This window comes from Lucilia cuprina, chromosome 4 (assembly GCF_022045245.1).
Source record: "Lucilia cuprina isolate Lc7/37 chromosome 4, ASM2204524v1, whole genome shotgun sequence".
Taxonomy (NCBI): domain Eukaryota; kingdom Metazoa; phylum Arthropoda; class Insecta; order Diptera; family Calliphoridae; genus Lucilia; species Lucilia cuprina.
Genome location: NC_060952.1, coordinates 43,094,915 through 43,114,124, shown reverse-complemented (window position 1 = coordinate 43,114,124; position 19,210 = coordinate 43,094,915). Strand labels below are relative to the sequence as shown.

At 29.9% G+C, this 19,210-nt stretch overlaps 2 non-coding genes across 2 annotated transcripts; both read right to left on the bottom strand.

The window, feature by feature from the left end:
* Positions 1-335: 335 nt before the first annotated feature.
* Positions 336-532, bottom strand: LOC111679890. Its single transcript, XR_002762611.2, has one exon. It is a non-coding gene; the product is annotated as a U2 spliceosomal RNA (small nuclear RNA).
* Positions 533-13,209: 12,677 nt separating this feature from the next.
* LOC111679889 lies at positions 13,210-13,374 on the bottom strand. The gene has a single exon (XR_002762610.1). It is a non-coding gene; the product is annotated as a U1 spliceosomal RNA (small nuclear RNA).
* Positions 13,375-19,210: the final 5,836 nt, after the last annotated feature.

Sequence of the window (19,210 nt, the reverse complement as noted above, 5' to 3'; positions counted from 1 at the left end):
TTTAATTAACGTGGCTTAAAAACTCCTTTCAAACGATACCCCATATTGGATATTTTGTTTCAAAACAAAAACAACTTAAAAAAAATAATTCTAAAATACTTTTTTTTAATTTGACTTTGAAGAATTTTGTAATTCCTTTAAATTTACATAACTGAAGATTTTTTAGACGATTACAGAAATTCATTATATAATAATATTTTACTAATCTTATTTCTGAAATTGTTTTCGCAAAATTATTATTAATTAATTAATATTAATAATGTACGCACAAGAGCAAAATGATTAACTAAACACGAACGTTAAGCCGTTTACTTCTCTTTATGAAATTTATAAAAATAATTTGGGCCGAAATCCCGGCGGTACTGCAATACCGGGCCAACCCGTGACAGAAGTGGAGCAAGCCCCTAAACATTCCGTCTAATTCCAAAAATCAGTTTAACATTTGTTGTCCTCCGATGGAGGATCTATCAGATGTTAAGCTGATAAGAACAGATACTACACTTTGATCTTAGCCGTAAGGCCGAGAAGCGATAACTGAATAGTGTGCAAAATGTAGTACTTATCTCTAATATTCAATAAACTAATTGAGAATTTTAAAGAATTTATGAAATTATTTTAAATGTGTTAAAGCACGCAAATGGATATACATATATACATATGTATGCAAGAAAAATGCTCATACATCGCACATAAAATGTACTTATACAATCTACGGGGTGGTTGATATAGAAATGAATAAGGCGCAGACTACATGAAGAATTTTCAGACGTCTGTTTTTTATTTTCTCTTTTGATAATATTCTAAAAAATCATGAACATTGTATTTTTTATGTTTAATTATATAACAACGTTTGACCTCGATTTTCCGTGATGGTCGGTACCGGAAGCATTTTGTATAAATATTTTCCCGGTTAATTGAGTGAAAATTTTGGCTAGTTTTTTAATACATATTTTTATTATTTAACAAATGAATATGTACATATGTATATAAAAACTAAATAATTCAAGGATTTTATCAAAGAATAATAAGTTGGACTGCGACATTGTTTTACCACAATAACATTTCCCTCTCTTCATATAGGAGTTCTGTGCAAAAGGTGCCAGGCAATTTTGAAGAAAAATCGGCACTTATCGGCATATTTATTTTAAAAATCAGAAAATTATCGGCAATTAAAATAAGTAGGAAAGTATAGTCGGGCATGGTCGGCCATATGATACCCTACACCATTGAGTATGTTACAAATGTGGATTATTTTTAATAATAGGGCATTTAAGGTGTTTACCTTAATTCGCAAATATTTTAACAATTTGTTGAAAAAAGTGATTTTCTAAAAGAGAAGTTATATGGATGCGAGGGTAAATATGGGCCTATCCTTACAAATTACATGGTACATGGCTTATTCGTTTACATTAGAATTATATATGCTGGATTTCATCGTGATATTATAAGTGAAGTATTTACCTGCAAGTCATTTTCTAAAGGGATCTTTATATGGTGGCTAGGGTCAAATAAAGTCCGATAATTACGATAATCTGTAGTATTATTAAGACGTATATAGAACTAAGTTTTGCCGATTTTTAGAGATATAATATCTAGCATAATTATGAACTCAAAAACCATTTCCAGGGGGTAGGTCCAAATTTCATCAAAATATCATGAAAATTGAGACCTGTACATTGCGCACAATGTTTACATGGACAGCCAGCCGCACAAACGGGCGGACGGACATGGCTTAATCTTCTCAAAAAGTGATTCTGAGTCGATCGGTATACTTTAAGGTGTAGGGCCAATATTTTTGTGTATTACAAACATCAGCACAAACGTATACTTGTTATTGATATTTTTAAAGCAAAAATAGTAGTAAAGTAAACTGATATATATAGAGTTGCCAAATTAATAAAAATATAAAGTAGACACTTTTTAGAATTAAGGAAAATAATCGCGAAATCGGCACTTTGCTATGTTAAGGTATAAAATCGGCAAATCTGGAAGGCCAGGTCTTGTGTAAATTCAATACACTTGTGTAAATTCAACACAAGGGTCGAAAAGTCGACTTTGTTAATGAAAGTCGAAAAGTCGGAAAAGTCGAAAAAAGGCGGTAAAAGTCGAAAAAGTCGGTAAAAGTCGAAAACTCGAAAATTGTAGAAACAAGTAAATAATAGTCGAAAATTTTGAGTTTGGTGCCGAATTTTGGACTTAATACAAATGTTGTTGTATTGGACGCTATAGCTTGTCCAATTCCATACATTTTGGTTGGACCCATCGTTTGACTTTTTTCAAAAATACAACATTATAAAAAGTTATGCCAAGTTTCTTTTAGAATTGAATTGAATTTTAATTTAAACCAGGATGGCTGTAAGTATGATTACTCTTGTATTCCGTATCTTGGACGGAAACTTTTTTAAATTTGTATGAAAATTAATACAAAAAATAAAAACGAATGATATACAGAACATATACAAAAAGAAGACATTTTCTTCCTTGTGAATACAGGGGGGTTTCTCCGTATTTCGATTAGAAATAAAAAGTTTTCGAAACACAATGTATTTAACAATGTATTTAACATACAAACTCGAAAGTTTTTCTATCGAATCGAGTTACAGAGTAACCCCTCAGGCCTTATGCGCTAATTCAGAATTTTATAATTTTATTAAGGTAATAATAAAAATGGCGGCTGTTAAGCCAGGATCACCACCGGTATACCCCGGCTATCTGGTCCAACCAGGTTATTCGGACCTACCGGGCTACTCGTCCCAACATTTGTCGGTGCAAATGGTAAGAACTTTCTATGTTTAATTTATTTATTAAATAATTTAATTTTTAATTTTTTTAAAAACAAAAGTACCCAATCTGCAGCTACCCCATTAAAATAAATTTAAAAAGGGGACTGTTAAGCAGCCAGGAGTCCTTTACGGCTACCAGGCCCAACTGGGCTACCTGCAGCTACCTCAAGCAGCACCAGCTGTTGCATTACCAACTAGAAATCTGAAAGCACCACCGGCTTCAATTTTGGAGATAATTCAATGAATTTGGTACATGATCTTCTATTATACCGTACACGAAGCCTATTGAAAATTATTAACATCGGTCCATTATTTCACCTAGGTCCCATAGAACTGAACCCGCCAAATAAGGCTTTTAAGTTCATAATTATGTTTAATATACTCGTATCTCGACAAAAAGCTGCAAAACCATGTTCTATACTAGTCTTGATGACCCTGATGATCTTTATAATTATAGGGTCTCATTTGACCCTAGCCCCTCTTTGCTTTTTTCAGATGAAAACAAGTTTAATATAGAAGGTCCAGATCGATGTAATCATTATTTTTATGAGTTTTGAACCTGAGTTCTACCTGTGTCGTTCGCAAAGCTGCGAGGATGTGGGATGTAGTGGTAGACAGTTTTGTATTATGAAGCGTGTGAGCTTCAATTTCTTTCTTTTAGTAAGAATTGTAGTAATGCCATACTAAAAACAGTTTTTCATATTTTCAGATATCTTTGAACCCATACCGCCAGGTCTCTGAATGGATTCCATGCCAGAGCTGTTTCTCTTCAATATTATCAGACAAAATGTTAAAATAGTTGAAACCCTGTGACTTTGTAGACGCTCCTATAAGATTATTCGCTAAGTTCGAAATTTACTTCATATTTTCTCCATCACATCTGGAATCTGAGATATTATGTCCTGAGTTTTGAGAAATCTCAATTTTTGTCCCTTTTCGAGACTTATAACTTTATAACATCATATGGGTACCAGCCCACTCGGGAGTAGTCGGTAAAAAAAGAGCGAATGTAATAGCTTTAAAGGGAAGGGAGCTCAAGGCAGTTAAACTGACGAACGCAAAACCATTTGACGCAACAAAAGCTGAACTAAAAATATGGGTGAGAGAATCCCATAAGACCTCTTGGAATAATGAAACAGTGGGTAAAACCACAAAAATCCTACGGGGGACCCTGATGAGAGCAAGACGAAAAATCTCCTCAAAATGAGCAAGTCTGAAGTTAGTACGTATTCTGAGTGGACAAACTCAGCACATTTATGCAAAATTGGACGTTCGGATTCAGACGTATGTAGAGCATGTGGAGAGGACAGTGAAACTCTGGAGCACTTTCTTTGCCACTGCCAGGCATTCGTCGAAGTTAGATCCAAGTCCATCTTAGAAGTGATGTTATTCCGGAAACAACATTCCTGACTAACACTGATTGGAAGATTCTTAGGAATTACGTTCAAGGAACTGAGTTTCTGAACACTGAAAAATAATTCATTCTGTTCCTTTTTTTAATGATAAAGAGCGCACAACAGGCCCGATTGTGGCCTAGGTGCATTTCTTCGGATTTGATGTAGTACACATCCTCCTATCCAAAGTAAATTAATAAAGTAGCGACACGAGTTGTTGTACAACAAACATCTACCCACAGGCAATTTGTTTTTGTTCGAAATACTCACTTGTCAAAATTTGTTTACAAAAATGAACCAATAATTAATGGAAAATGTGGCATTATTCTTGTACTTTCCAAAATATGTTGTTATTTATATTAAAAGTCACACAGTTTTCTTTATTTTTTAAAAATTAGAGCATTCTTAAAAATATTGTGCACTTAAAATACACATTTTCACATTAAATACAACAAATTACTCAGAAATTTGTACAAAAGCAAGCATTAAAATGAAAACAAATATGGCAACATAAACATTTTTGACAAGTAAGTCCACAAATAGCAAGTTTAAAAAAAATAGTCAGCTGTTCAAATGAGTCTACTAAATAAATTTACTTTGCTCCTATCCAGTGTTGCCATAACGGCATTAAAAGTGCAATTCTAGCACTTTTTTTTCGTCGGCTGCACTTATTTTTTAGAAAAAAGTGCTAGATGCTAGATTCGTCTTTTGCTAGAAATTTTTAGCATTAAAAGTTCATTTTTGTCATTTTTTCTTCTATTTTGCACTTTTTATAATTAAAGAACTTTAAAGTTTAATTTTCTAGAGAACTGCAAAAATTTAGTTCGAGATGTTTTGTGAAATTTTATGAAATTATCATAAAAATTTTTTGCATATGTTTATTGTAATTTATAATTTACACTGTAAATTATATTAAGAAGTGAATTATTTTAAATATTATTGTGCAATAATTGTGAAACATTTTTGAAAAAATAAGCTAAAAAAGCGTTGTTTTGTTAAAAATTTGGTGTCACTACAATGAAGTGACTACATGCTAAAAAGGCTAAATTCTTCCAAAAACATTTTTTTGAAAAAAATCATTAAAATTGAAAATATACAATAAAATAAAAATGTATTAAGGAGTGAGATCGAAAAATTCTTAACACACGTTTTTCATTACATTTTTCAACCAAAGTATTATTTGATTTTTTTTGATCAAGTTACCTTTGAAAAACATGTCAGTTTTTCACTACAATGAAGTGACTACATGCTAAAAAGGCTAAATTCTTCCAAAAACATTTTTTTTGAAAAAAATCATTAAAATTGAAAATATACAATAAAATAAAAATGTATTAAGTAGCATGTAAAAACAGGCAAATGTTCGGGAATGCCGAATCTTACATACGCACCAACACAGCACTTTTTACCAAGATTTGCTCATTTATTAGATTTGTGCATAAATTTTATTATCGTATATAGGTTTTATTTTCGGAATACGATATTAATGGTTTGGATCGCGGACCGAGCTCTAACAAGAATGTTTTAAAACAAATCATTTGTTCGAATGTATCATAATACTATGTTTTAATAATTTATTAGGAATAAATTTATTTTCTGAAAGAGGATTTACATATACAGAGGTAAACTTTATTATGAAGAATATGATCACATGATTTTAAGCAAGTTATTATGGACGCTTGGATAAAATATAGACCGATTCTTATGGAATTTGATAGAGGCATTTAAGATCCTATAAAACTTATTAAGGTTATATTAAATTTTGCATCATCATTCAGAAGTGTTGCTAAATTTGGAGAAAATGAGTACCGATTTTGGTACTGGAATAGGAATTTTCAATATTTTTTATATAAAATTATTTATATAAAAATAACTAAAACTATAAATATTAAATTTTTTCCGAACCTATTTTTAGCAATTTTTTCTTAATGAATAATTAAAGGATTTGACATCATAGATTATTTTTTTCAATAAGTATTAAATTTGACATCGTATATTTTAAAAAATATTTATCGTTAGTTCCTAATTAAAACCTATGTCTTGCAGTTTGAAAATATTTCATTTAAAATATTTCTGTTTGGATCGCGGAATCGTGTCATCAAACAACGTCTTAGTTAAGGATATCTCAAAAAAGACCCCATATTTTTTCTTTATTCCTTCACATTAATTTGCTTATAGTGTATTCAATAAAATATACAAATTTCAGAATGGGACAATGAGTATATCAATTTTTAATAAAATAATCCAATTTTTAAATATCTTGAATATTATGAAACTACAAGACATAAGCTTAAATTGGGAACTAAAACGTTTAAAATCGGAATGCTTGTTGAAAAAAATCAAAAAAAAAAAATATGAACTTTAAACATTGATAAAATCTGGACCGTAACGAATTTGAAAATTTTAGAAATTTAAATATCTTGAATATTATGAAACTACAAGACATAAGCTTAAATTGGGAACTAAAACGTTTAAAATCGGAATGCTTGTTGAAAAAAATCCAAAAAAATATGAACTTTAAACATTGATAAAATCTGGACCGTAATGAATTTGAAAATTTTGGAGAACTTTAAATTCCGTATTTGCAAGAAGAATGTGTACCGAATTTAATCGAAATCAGAGAGGGTCTTGTTCAAAATCCTACTATTTTGTTCGAAATTTTTTTAAATTATATGTTATTGATTTTGTAAAGGGATATTTTATAGGCAAGGTCAAATCATGAATCAATTTGAAATAGTTTTTTGCATTTTTATATAAAACATCTCGTTGAATTATGTAAAAAATTGCCACCTGCACATTATACCTGGATAGCCAGCCGCACAGACGGGTAGACATGGCTTAATGGACTTTTAAAAACTTGATATGAATTTAGCACTTTTTTCAGCGAATTTGCACTTTTTTGACATTCATTTATTCTGAAGGAGTTCTGGCAACACTGTTCCTATCAACCTAACTTAAGTACTTTGAGATCCAAAAAAGTACTCTCTGAAATATTTTTTGATACTGAAACAAAATCTATTTTTCCATTTGCTATGTGCAGAAAGAGAAACTGTTATTGTAGTGGTGAGAAAATACTAAAAAACACTTAAAAAATATTTCCTAATTACGTTTGTTATGATCAAGTTTTATAACAAGTAAAATGGTAAATTTTACAGATAAGACATATTCAAAGAAAAGAAAAATTTTCATTTCTTTAAAAAGATTAGATTTTTGGCTTAAATTAAGCGTTCTGATCCAGCTGATTTTAATACTTTTGTTTATATCACATGATAGTACTTGTTCTTGTGACTTCAACAAAGGAAAAATAATTATCCGCTCTATTAGGGTCCGGGAGTTATGGGCCCCCAAAGTTTTGACATGTAATTGCATATATCTTGATCAATGATAAACGTATATGGTCGATATGGGTATCATTGGAAAGGTCTTTGAAAGAGCTTTCCATTGATATGTAAGATGACAAATATCATTAACCCATTGAGAACCAGGGTCAATTTTTATGATTTTTTCTTTTGGCTTTTTTGAAAAAAGTACCGTTATCTCTAAAATATATCGATATAACGGTACCTCGTCTCACATGAAGGTTTGTAGACAACATTTGGGGCTTTCCATTGATATATGTTTGAAATATAACCCATGAAATGCAGGAGTTATTTAAGTTTAAAATTTCATATTTAACTAAATTTTATAAACATCAAGTGCTTGTTATTTTATACGGTCGATATGGGTATCAGTGGATATGTCTCTGAAATTCCTTTCATGTTATAACTTATATCATTAACTCATTGAGAACCATGGTCAATTTTTAAATACGTTTCATTTATTTTTTTACAAAAGTACCGATATTAGAAAAATAAACGACGTAAGGGTAAATCATCTAACATGAAATTGTGTAGATAACATTTGGAGCTTTTTAAGATATAAGTTTAAATTCTGTAAGTTATGGAGTCCAGAAGTTTTTTAAGTTAATTCAGAAAGTAAGCAAAACTAGGTGAAATGAATTAATGGGTTTCACTTTTTATAAAAAAATGAAATGATGATGAAATGAAAAATGAAATGAAGGATAAGTTCGGTGAAATAATTAAATTGAGGGAAATAAGTCATCATAGCTCCGTAGGCGGAAGTTTTTCACTTTTTGTTAAAATGATTTAATTGTAAAGAACCCTATAGCGTCGCACGATATAAATTTTTTGTGAAATTATTGAATTATGGAAGAAAATTGCAAAATCGCGCGATTTTTTTGAAATAATTTTTCACTTTTTGGTAAAATGATTAAATTATGAAAATAGCCGTTTAGCACCGCAGGATAGAAGTTGTTGGTGAAATGAAAGCTATAACCCATGAAATGCAGGAGTTATTTAAGTTTAAAATTTCATATTTTAGTAAATTTTGATTTTTATTGTGTAATTATAAATCTCGAGTGCTATGATATGGTTAATATAGGTATCAGGGGATAGGTCTCTGAAATACCTTTCAATTGATATATATTGTAACTTATATCATTAACTCATTGAGAACCATGGTCAATTTTTATATATTTTTCATTTATTTTTTTACAAATGTACCGATATTTTATTTTTTTACAAACGTTCCGTTATCTCAAAAATAAATCGATAAAAAGGTACTTTATGTCACATGAAATTTTATAGACAACATTATTGGCTTTCATATGTTATATGTTTGAAAGACTTAGCTCATGAAATGCAGAAGTTAGATAAGTTTAAACATTCATATTTTAAAAAAATATTGTTTTTTTTTATAGAATGCATTTATATTATTCGAGATATTATTCGATATTAATGCAATGGTATTTGAAATATCATTTGATTGATATACATTATAGTCCATATCGTAGCCAGTGTCTGTGTTCTGTAACTTTCGAATCGACAAAAAAATTCCAAAAATTTATAATCGTCTTGTTTAACACAGGGTGAACACATGTAATTCAAGTATATTTTTGTTAATTGTAATGTGTTCAGTTTAAAAATTATTTGAATCACACAACTAAAAAGTGGAAGACTCTAATATTTTAATGTTTTAATATTGATGTTTTTTACAAAAGTACTCATACCTCTAAAATATATAAATAATCTTTCACATGATAAATATTTAAAAAACCCAACCCATTAAAAAAGAAAATAAATATGATAAGTAGTCAACTATAAGCACTAAATGGTAAGTATTTCTTGGAATTAAGCAGGTATTCATATAAGTTATGTAAAATTGTTGGATTATTATACACAACATTCTATATAAATATACATATGTTTAATATAATTGCTTAGAAAAGAATTAAATAGATCTGCAAACAAACTATTTTATAGTTTTTCAAACAATTTTCATTGTTTTTAAAAATGTGGTAATTTAAAAATTGTTATGTTTTAAATTACATCATTTTGTATTTAAAAATATGGCATTACAAATATATATTGGGAAATATTGCCAATATTACAAATTAATTATGTTTACAAACAAATTTGCCATATTAAAATATGGCAACTTTAAAATTCCTAACGGTACTTTATTTACGTTATTATTTGCAAAAGTTTTTGTACTTTGCAAAAGTGACAATGGAAAGAAATAAATTTGCGAACAATTAACCGTATTTTTAATTGGGAACATGATGGACATGTTCCCAGGGAAGCAATAAACGTGCTTATTGCATGGAAATTGCTTCCGGAAGAAGGGCAGTATAAATGTCCGAAAGGGCAATTCCTTAAGTTGGTGGAAGGAGGAGACAATCGCGACGGCTGGTTTTGGAGGTAAGTAAAATTTTATTTAATAACAACACAGAAAAAAATAAAAATGAATTTCAATTATGAAATTGCTCATATTAATTAAAAAAAGTTTTGATTTTTCTCTAATCATCAAAATGATACTATTGATTAACTGAAAATTAAAAATAATAATTGGAAAAAAACGTTGCAAAAATTTCAATTAAAACAGTATTATTGTAATTAATTCGTTTAATTACACCTGGTGGCATATTTCAAATACGTCTTTAATGAATTCGATTAAATTCCTAATTATTGTAATTTTAAATATCGACTAAAAAATAATTATTCCAATTGAAGATTTATATAAATTGTTTTTTTTGAATATATATAAATTATTATACATAATTAAAATACAGGAAGTATGTATGTATGTACGTATGTATGTATGTATGCATGTATGTATGTATGTATGTATGTATGTATGTATGTATGTGTGTGTATATGTATGTATGTATGTATGTATGTATGTATGTATGTATGTATGTATGTATGTATGTATGTATGTATGTATGTATGTATGTATGTATGTATGATAGATTATATACATACATACCCAATTCCAAAGGCAAAAAGGGGCAGATGTGCAGTGAACTGGAGCCTTCGAAAAGGAACATTCTTCTCGAAGTCCCAGCATTCACTGCACCAAATTCTCTGCTACCTTTAGGTGCAGAATTGTCCACTAAAACTTATTCAGCAAGAAGCTGAAATATCGCTTCCAACCGCCGTCGATTTCAACTCCTTCTGCAGAGAAGTCTGCCTCTATGGCTCCTTCCAAACCAATGTAGTTATTGGTGGCGAAGGAGTCATAGTTGAAATTGATGAAAGCAAAATCGGAAGGAGGAAGTACCATAGGGGACACCATGTCGAAGGACAGTGGATTTTTGGTGGCGTGGAGAAGGAGTCCGGAAAATGTTTTATGGTACCCGTTGAAGACCGCAGTCGGGAGACATTAATGGCCATTATCCGTACATACAAAATCAGGCCAAATTCAGCCGTCATCTCCGACTGCTGGAAGGTATTATTTTATTATCTAATATAAAAATTTATATTCTAAAAAAAATTAATTTCAGTCCTACGAATGCCTGCCTGAGGAAGGGTATACTCATTATACCGTTAACCATTCGGGGGCATTCGTAGACCCCGTATCGCGACAACACACAAACACTATTGAGGGGTTATGGAGACATTTAAAAGTTTCCATACCCCAATATAATAGAAGAAAGGCGTTCTTCAACGGGTATATCCAAAAATTTATTTTTCTCCGTTGGTGTAAAGCCAACAATGCCGACAAGTTCCTGGAATTTTGTAAATTTGCGGGAATTATGTATAACGCAATAAATCCACTGGATGAAGAGGAGGTCAGAAGAATACAATTGATGGCAAACGGTGATGAAGACATTGATATGTCTTTAACATTCCTGATTCTTCTGACTCCGAAGATGATGCCCCGCCCTTCCTTGTTGACGACTCTGGCTTTCCCACTGAACAAGACCTCACTACCGGCAGTGAACAAGACCCTGGCAACGAAACGGACACTCTTAAAATTGAACATTTTTTATTGGAACCAGAAATCGACCTTGGCATATCCCCGGAACAATCTTCAGATGACCCACTTTTATAGATAAATAGTTCACAAAGACTTTGTATTTATTTATTTATAAATATAGTTAATTTATAAATTAGAAATCAATAAAAAAACATTGGTTGGTTTTTACTGCCAATGTTTTTTTCTTAATTTCTAATAAGATATCTATAGCTATATACCATGCCGCGGAAAGACATCCATTCAAATTCTCGGAAAATACCTTTGTTATTTTTGATAACAATGTTTATATACGAGATTTGAAAATATGTTTTGTTTTGCTTTAGGTACTGATCCTTCACTCATCATGGCGCTTCATGAAATGGCTATAGACATTTATAAATACGTACATACATATATACATACATATATACATACATACATCCATGATGTAGGTACACATGTACATATATGAACAATATTTCAAACACATTCATATTTCATATCTTCAATTACAGAAAACCTTTTTTTTAAAATGAAAAATTATTTCAAAACAATCGCGCGATTTTTTTTCGCCTGCGGCGCAATTCCTCTTTCTCTTACGGCGCAATGCAATATTCTTCCATAATTCAATAATTTCACCAAAAATTTTAATCGTGCGACGCTATAGGGTTCTTTACAATTAAATCATTTTAACAAAAAGTGAAAAACTTTCGCCTACGCAGCTATGATGACTTATTTCCCTCAATTTAATTATTTCACCGATTTTAACCTTCATTTCATTTTTCATTTCATTTTTTTATTAAAAAGTGAAACCCATTAATTCATTTCACCTAGTTTTGCTTATTTTCTGAATTAACTTAAAAAACTTCTGGACTTCATAATATAAATTGTATTGTCTACAAAAGATGTAATAATATCTAAGATTTCATACTCATGACCTTTGACTTCTACTAAATATCTCACAATGACTTTTAGTTCTTTATTTACATTTTCTAGATGATGTTGTATACTTGTTTTTATTTTATCGTCTTAAGTTCTAAATTTTGGTCAATTTGTCGGATAATTTGGATAGATTACGTTTACAAATATTGCTGAAGTTATGAATGTAAAACTGAAATATTTTTGAAATATATTGCGAAATATCGGTCAACAATTTCACCTTGTCACCATATTATGCCCTATTCAGAGAATTACTCATAAAAAGTCACCTCAGAAAATGACTTTAAAGCTCACAGTGTACTGCAATATAGCAACAAAATTCAACATAATCAAGTTTTAAAGGAACTAAAATATCTCTGTCAGATTTTATGAGAATTAGTCCATCATTGACTATGCGTCTCTTATAAGGTCCCCTACAGAAAGTTACTTTAACGCTATAACTGCCTTCATATTAGCAATTTAGCGACGAAATTTAATATTGTTAAAAGTTCCACTTCAGAAAATGAATTTGTTATTTTAATGTCCAAATGTAAACAAAAAAAATAATTTTGTTTACTTTTTTTCTTAATTTGGTTATGTTTTATTCGGATTTTGGTTAGAAAAAAGCGTTTGTTGTGGCAACACTGCGCGAAACGCTGCTAATTATGTCAAGCTAAAAATGAAAACCACGAAGAATATCATTCTTGAAAGGCACGCGCAAATTTCCACAATTCCAATTTTTATGTATTGGTAATAGACCATTCCTTCATACGTTCCTATAAATACTCGAAAATTTAAAGTGAAAATTATTTATTAATGTCGGGACGGCGCGAACGCCATTCCCGGCTATCAAAAATTACACGCACGAGTTATTCGCATTAGGAATAATCGCGGAGGTCAACTCAGCCGTAAGTGCAATGGCCAAGCCTCACTCCGGGGGAACCGCCTTCATGATCACGGTAACCCCTACGCCAGGTAAGTATGCTTAATTCTGCTCAACTTCAATCTCTTGTACAATAAATTGTATAAACTAATTGGGAATTACAAGCAAAAAAAAAATAACAAACTAACAATTTCATATCGACACACATTTGTGCGCTTATTTGCCGGCATTTATCTTGTGTGCGGTGGTTGATTTTGTTTCAACTTTGTTTTGTTTCTTTATTCGTTATCAGACACACATTCAAATGGTAAACGACTCATTGTAGCGCTACTAGGGGTAGTAAACTATATATTCTGGTTGTTTGTAGCAATATTCTGTTAGTGGGCTGTAAAAGTCGACGAATATAATATTTAATTTTTTTTAATTCTTGTATGTAATTGTTTTTGTCTTATAGTATGTAACTAAAAAGCAATATTTTTTTATGTTGAACGAATTGATGCTTTCTATATAAATACATACGCTTTTAAATAAGGAATGTTTATTAAAAAACCAATATAAAAATATTTATATATGTGAATGCTATTTTGCAAATAACTACATAGAATAATTCATCATAATTGTGTGCACTGGGATGGAAAATTACTACCAGATATTCTCAAAACAGAGCAGAAAGATGGGCTTGCTGTTCTGATATCACATGATACTAAAGATCAACTTTGGGCGTTCTGAAACTGACAGTAGCTCTGGAGATAAACCAAAATATATTTATTAGTATAAATCTAACTAATATTCTTAAGTAACATAGCTAAGGAAAATGAAAACAAAATACAAAAGTTGTAATAACATTTAAAATCGTACGACGATCAATAATCGCGATACATGCAAATATTTGATACCTTTGGATGATTGCCTTTACACAGGTAAATAGCTCTGAAGTTATGGATGCAATGCTTACATTCGCTACACGTTATTATAATTGGTCAAATATACCCCATAAAGTCTCTTAACTCATATTTCGAAAGAAATCGTCAAATCTGTGCTTAAATGGGAACTATTTTTAATATAAAAACTGTTTTCCAAAAAGTGCCATACGGAGTTTTTTTAAATTTCGCTAAAGCGCGTAAACAATTGAGTAATTTTTCAAAATATTTATTAAATATATTAGTAAACAAATCCGCGAAGATGCATATTTTTCTAAAGTATCGCTATATATCAAAATAACAGCTAAATTAAAATGTTTTATGTTATTCTGAAAACTTTGTAAAACATTCGGAAATATGGTCAAAACAAAAATTATTAACAAATTATATTTTATAGAATTTTTGGTTATGGGATGTCGAATAGTATATTTGCATAAAAAGTCCAGAGATATAGGCAGTGTTGAGTCGCGATATGACATATTTTGGTGTATCACTGTGAAATTATTTATACAAAACCAACATTAAAATTTTCTCAGTTTTTTATGTCCAGTTTTTTTTTTGTTTTGTCCAGCGTTTTACAACCCAATGTCCAGCTTTTTGTGAATCGGAATCTGGCAACCCTACCTAGCCCCCATACAACCGTACCTCCCGTTTTGGACTCTTTATGTGAAATATTCTATTATCTCTCTAAAAATTGGCACAAATAACTTTTATATAAGTATAAATGACACTGCAGATTTTCGTAATAATCGACCCTTATTTGACCCCAGCCCCCATAGAAACCCCCCTTCAAAAATGTCTTAAACGTCTAAAATTGACTTGATTTAACCATTTGTATCGCAATGAAACCCAACAAAACTAACTGTTATTTAAAAATATATCCTTTTCCCAAATTTACCAGGGATCGGCCCATATTTAACTTATATAAAGCTTAAATACTTTGGAATTAAGGTAAAATTCAACATAAAATTTTCTTTATGAAAAATAAAAATTTTAAAAATATACTCATGGTGTAGGATATTATATGGTCGGCCATGTCCAATACTCTCCTACATGTTTTATTTTTCCTTGTATGAATGTATTGGTTTGTGCAATAAAAAATCTTAAATAAAAATATCCCAGCAGTTCAACGGGACAGTCCGGAACTGACCACTTAACATACCACTTGTGGTGGCCATTAGCCACCTGACTACCCAGGGGACCAACCATTTTAACATGGGCTTGTCCTACGAGCAAGTCAATCGTTACTCTACACCCTACAAAGAGGCAGTAAAGGGACAATTGCTTCCGCTCTCGCTTAGAAAGGCGACACTAAAGTGACGACTGTCTTTATACTCGTATTGGAGTCAGCCAGGTGTTAAGATTTTAATGGAACTAAAATTGAAAAATTTCAAGTGTCTACTCTCTAGAATACTATGGAACAATAATGTAACGATTGACCGGAAAGATATAAAATAACTACTTTCGGAAATACAAGAAAAAAAACTACGTTTAAGAGTATAATCTCTAGGTTACTCGAGGACAGTAAAGAGACGAATGTCTCCGTTCCCGCTTACAAAGAGGACACTAAAGTGACGACTGTCTTCATTCTCGTTTACAAATGGTACATTCATGACGAATGACCTAAAACATACGTATTACGATCATCCAGGTGGTTAAGTATTAGTGGAAATTACAGTCTTTGTCGTATGCATTGACTCTTTGTCGAACTGCTGGGATGTTTTCCTTTAAATGTATTGATATTTAATCTTCCATAAGAAACTTTTGGACACTCCTGGTATAGACCAACAATTTTGAGTATTACAAGCTCATAATACCCTTCCTACTTTAGTGGTGTAGGGTATAAATACAAACCTTTTTATCAGGTACTTCCTGCTACCAGTTCTTTTGAAAATAATTTAATTAAACAAATTTAAGTATTGAATTATTGAAACAGTAAATCAGAATTTTCATTACATTATAAATTTACTTCCTATAGAGAATATTTAAAAATCAAAATTCTAACACAATTAATAAGAAATTCCAAATTATAATACGAAGTAAAAATATGAGATAAATACTCGTAAAACTAGAAATTTAAATTTCATTACCAGGGAAACCAAAATATGCAAATGCATGTTTTTTGTGGTGCGTCGTATGGACTCATGGATAAGATATTTATACGTTTCAGACCAATTTAAGAATTTTGGCATCGATTTGTTAGAGCATATTTTTGCATATTTTACCCATAAGAGCATAATTTTGCATGATTTGACTTTTTTAGCATATTTAAGGCATATTTTCGAGTTTTTAGAGCATATTTTACTCTTTTAGTGCATATTTTGATATTTTCGCTTTTTTTCGTTTTTGTACATTTTCAAAACTTTATTTAAAAAAAATAAAATTAATTTTTTTTATTTTTAATTTTTCAGCCTATTTTACAATTTTGAAAAAATTCGTTTGTAGAACTTAAAAACTGCAAAAAATACATTACTCTCACGAAAACCAATGTTATAGTTTTTTGTTCAATAAAGCATTACATTTTAAATCAGACATAAAACCTATTACTTTTGATTTCATGAGACCAATCCATTTTTATAGTTTAAAAAACTAATTATTGTAATTTATGACAACACCGATTAAAATGTCAGTTTAGAAGCTATGAATACAATTGGTAGAAATGTGTCAAACTTTGTCGTTTGAAATATGTTTTTTGGGATCCAAATGGTTTCATGTTATTTATTGGTTATCTGAACGTAAAACGGAATTCTATTAAACTAGTTCTTCAAACTATGAGGTGAATCAATTATAAAAAATCTTGTAGGATGAAATATGACACTAAACATTTATTATTTCATTACAATTTCTGTCTTTTTGAGCTTTTCAATGTTAAAAAATAATGAAAAATTTTATTTTTAGAGCATATTTTTTTAATTTTAAGAGTATATTTTGAGTTTTTTACGGCATATTTAAAGCGCTTAAAACACTTTTTTTAGAGCATGTTTTCGGTTTCCCTGTTCATTACAAAAACTACTCTTTAGACATCTTGACAACAATATGTCAAAAAAATTCTTAACTAAAGTGTATCTATTGTTAGATTAACAAGATATGAAATTAAAAAATAATTTTATGTAAGAAGTTCATTGGGTCATTGCGATTAATAGCCATCAAGCGAATTTGTTTGTACTTGTACTTGAAACTTCTTAATATTTTTTTATAAAGATTTTAAAAAATTATTTATTATTTTATACAACTTATGTGTGTATTGTTTGGTGATTCTTTTGAATATCATTAATAATGTTTTATTTAACTGTATATTAAATACTACATACTAAGTATGTGTGTTTCTATTCCTCTTTGTGTTTACTAACATTTGATTATATCAACAATATCACTAAGTGAAGCCGTTTAAAAAATCTCTGATCTCGTGTGCGCCGTTTGACGATGCTGTCTGTATCTTTTTTTTCAGTTATAAAAATTTAAATATAAAAAAAAACCTTTTTTGCGTACGTGTGGTGTATCTTTTGGTATAAATTTTGCTATACGTTTAGTTGATTTTTGTTGTATTGATTTTTGTTACTACTGTATCGGAGGTTCGATATACATCCATACTTGGTCTGTGTATAATGTGTGTGTTTTTTGTATTATTGGTCCAATAATACATAAGGTTCAATTCATTTGAGTCTAGTTTAGTTGATTTAAGTTTGTTTTAAATTAATAATGCAGTAAAACCACTTCTTTGACTTTCCGGTGTGTGTTTTTACTCATGTTTTATGTTTTTATTGGTTAAAAATCTTGTTGTTTTATGATAATTTTCAAAATGTGCTGTTATATTCCATTCACAAAGGTCAAGTTCATTTCCGTGTTTTGTTTTCTTTCTTTTGTGTATATTTTGAAATAACGTTAGATTTTATATTGAATATTTATTGTATTTAGAAGTAGATATATGAAAATGAAATTTTAATTTGCCTCTTTTTGTAATACTTCAACTTCTTAGCGTTTTAATTGATTTTGCAAAAAATTCTTGACCTCCTTTAGTTCTTTGCTAAATGAACTTGCAAAAAGCAGAAGTTGTGCATTCAAGTTCTTTTAGATTATTTTGAAAACAATCACGATTTTAAAAAGCACACTCTCTCTTAAATAAATTTTGTCTAGAAGATAAAATTTTACCAAAACTTTCAGAAAATATAATTTTAATGGCGCACTTTTCAATTGAATTTCCTCACTAGTCTCCGTTATCCGATTTCCGAAACCAAATTATAAATAGTCTACTATCTATGTAAATATCGTACATTTTCAAGATAATTTTATGAAATTTGCCATATACAATTCCTTAAATAAGAAGGTAAAAAATCTCAGATAAAAAAGGTAAAAAAGCGACTTTTAACTTTTTCCATTTAGTTAAAAGTCGACTTTTAGAATTTTCGACTATAAGTATTTTATAAATAGTCGACTTTTCGACTTTTTCCGACTTTTTGGCTTTTCGACTTTGACTTTTTGACTATTTTCGATTTTTTTCCGAAATTTTTTTGAATTTTTTCGAGTTTTTCCGACTATTTTAAAGTTTTTGACTTTTTTCCACTTTTTTAAAATTTACGACTATTTTTGACTTGTTTCTACAATTTTCGAGTTTTCGAATTTTTCCGACTTTTTTGACTTTTTGATTTTTTTCGACTTTTATTAACAAAGTCGACGTTTTGACTTTTTTGGAACAAAATAGTCTACTTCGACTTTTTTGGAACAAAATAGTCTACTTCATCTTTTTTCGATAAAAAGTCGATTGTTCGATTATTCGAAAGTCCATTTATAGAACCCTAATTAATACCAAGATAATCGTCTATGCTGAAGATGTACTTTCGATCAAATATAATGTTCTTCCGATGGAAAATAATCCATCATTAGCGAACTATTATCGGATAATAGATATTATTTGCAAAAATATTAAGATCACTTTGGTTATACATATCTTTAAAGATTTGGTTCTTTAAAAGAATTTTGGATATAGTTCGATATAATACTTTTTTTCGCAAGAAAATC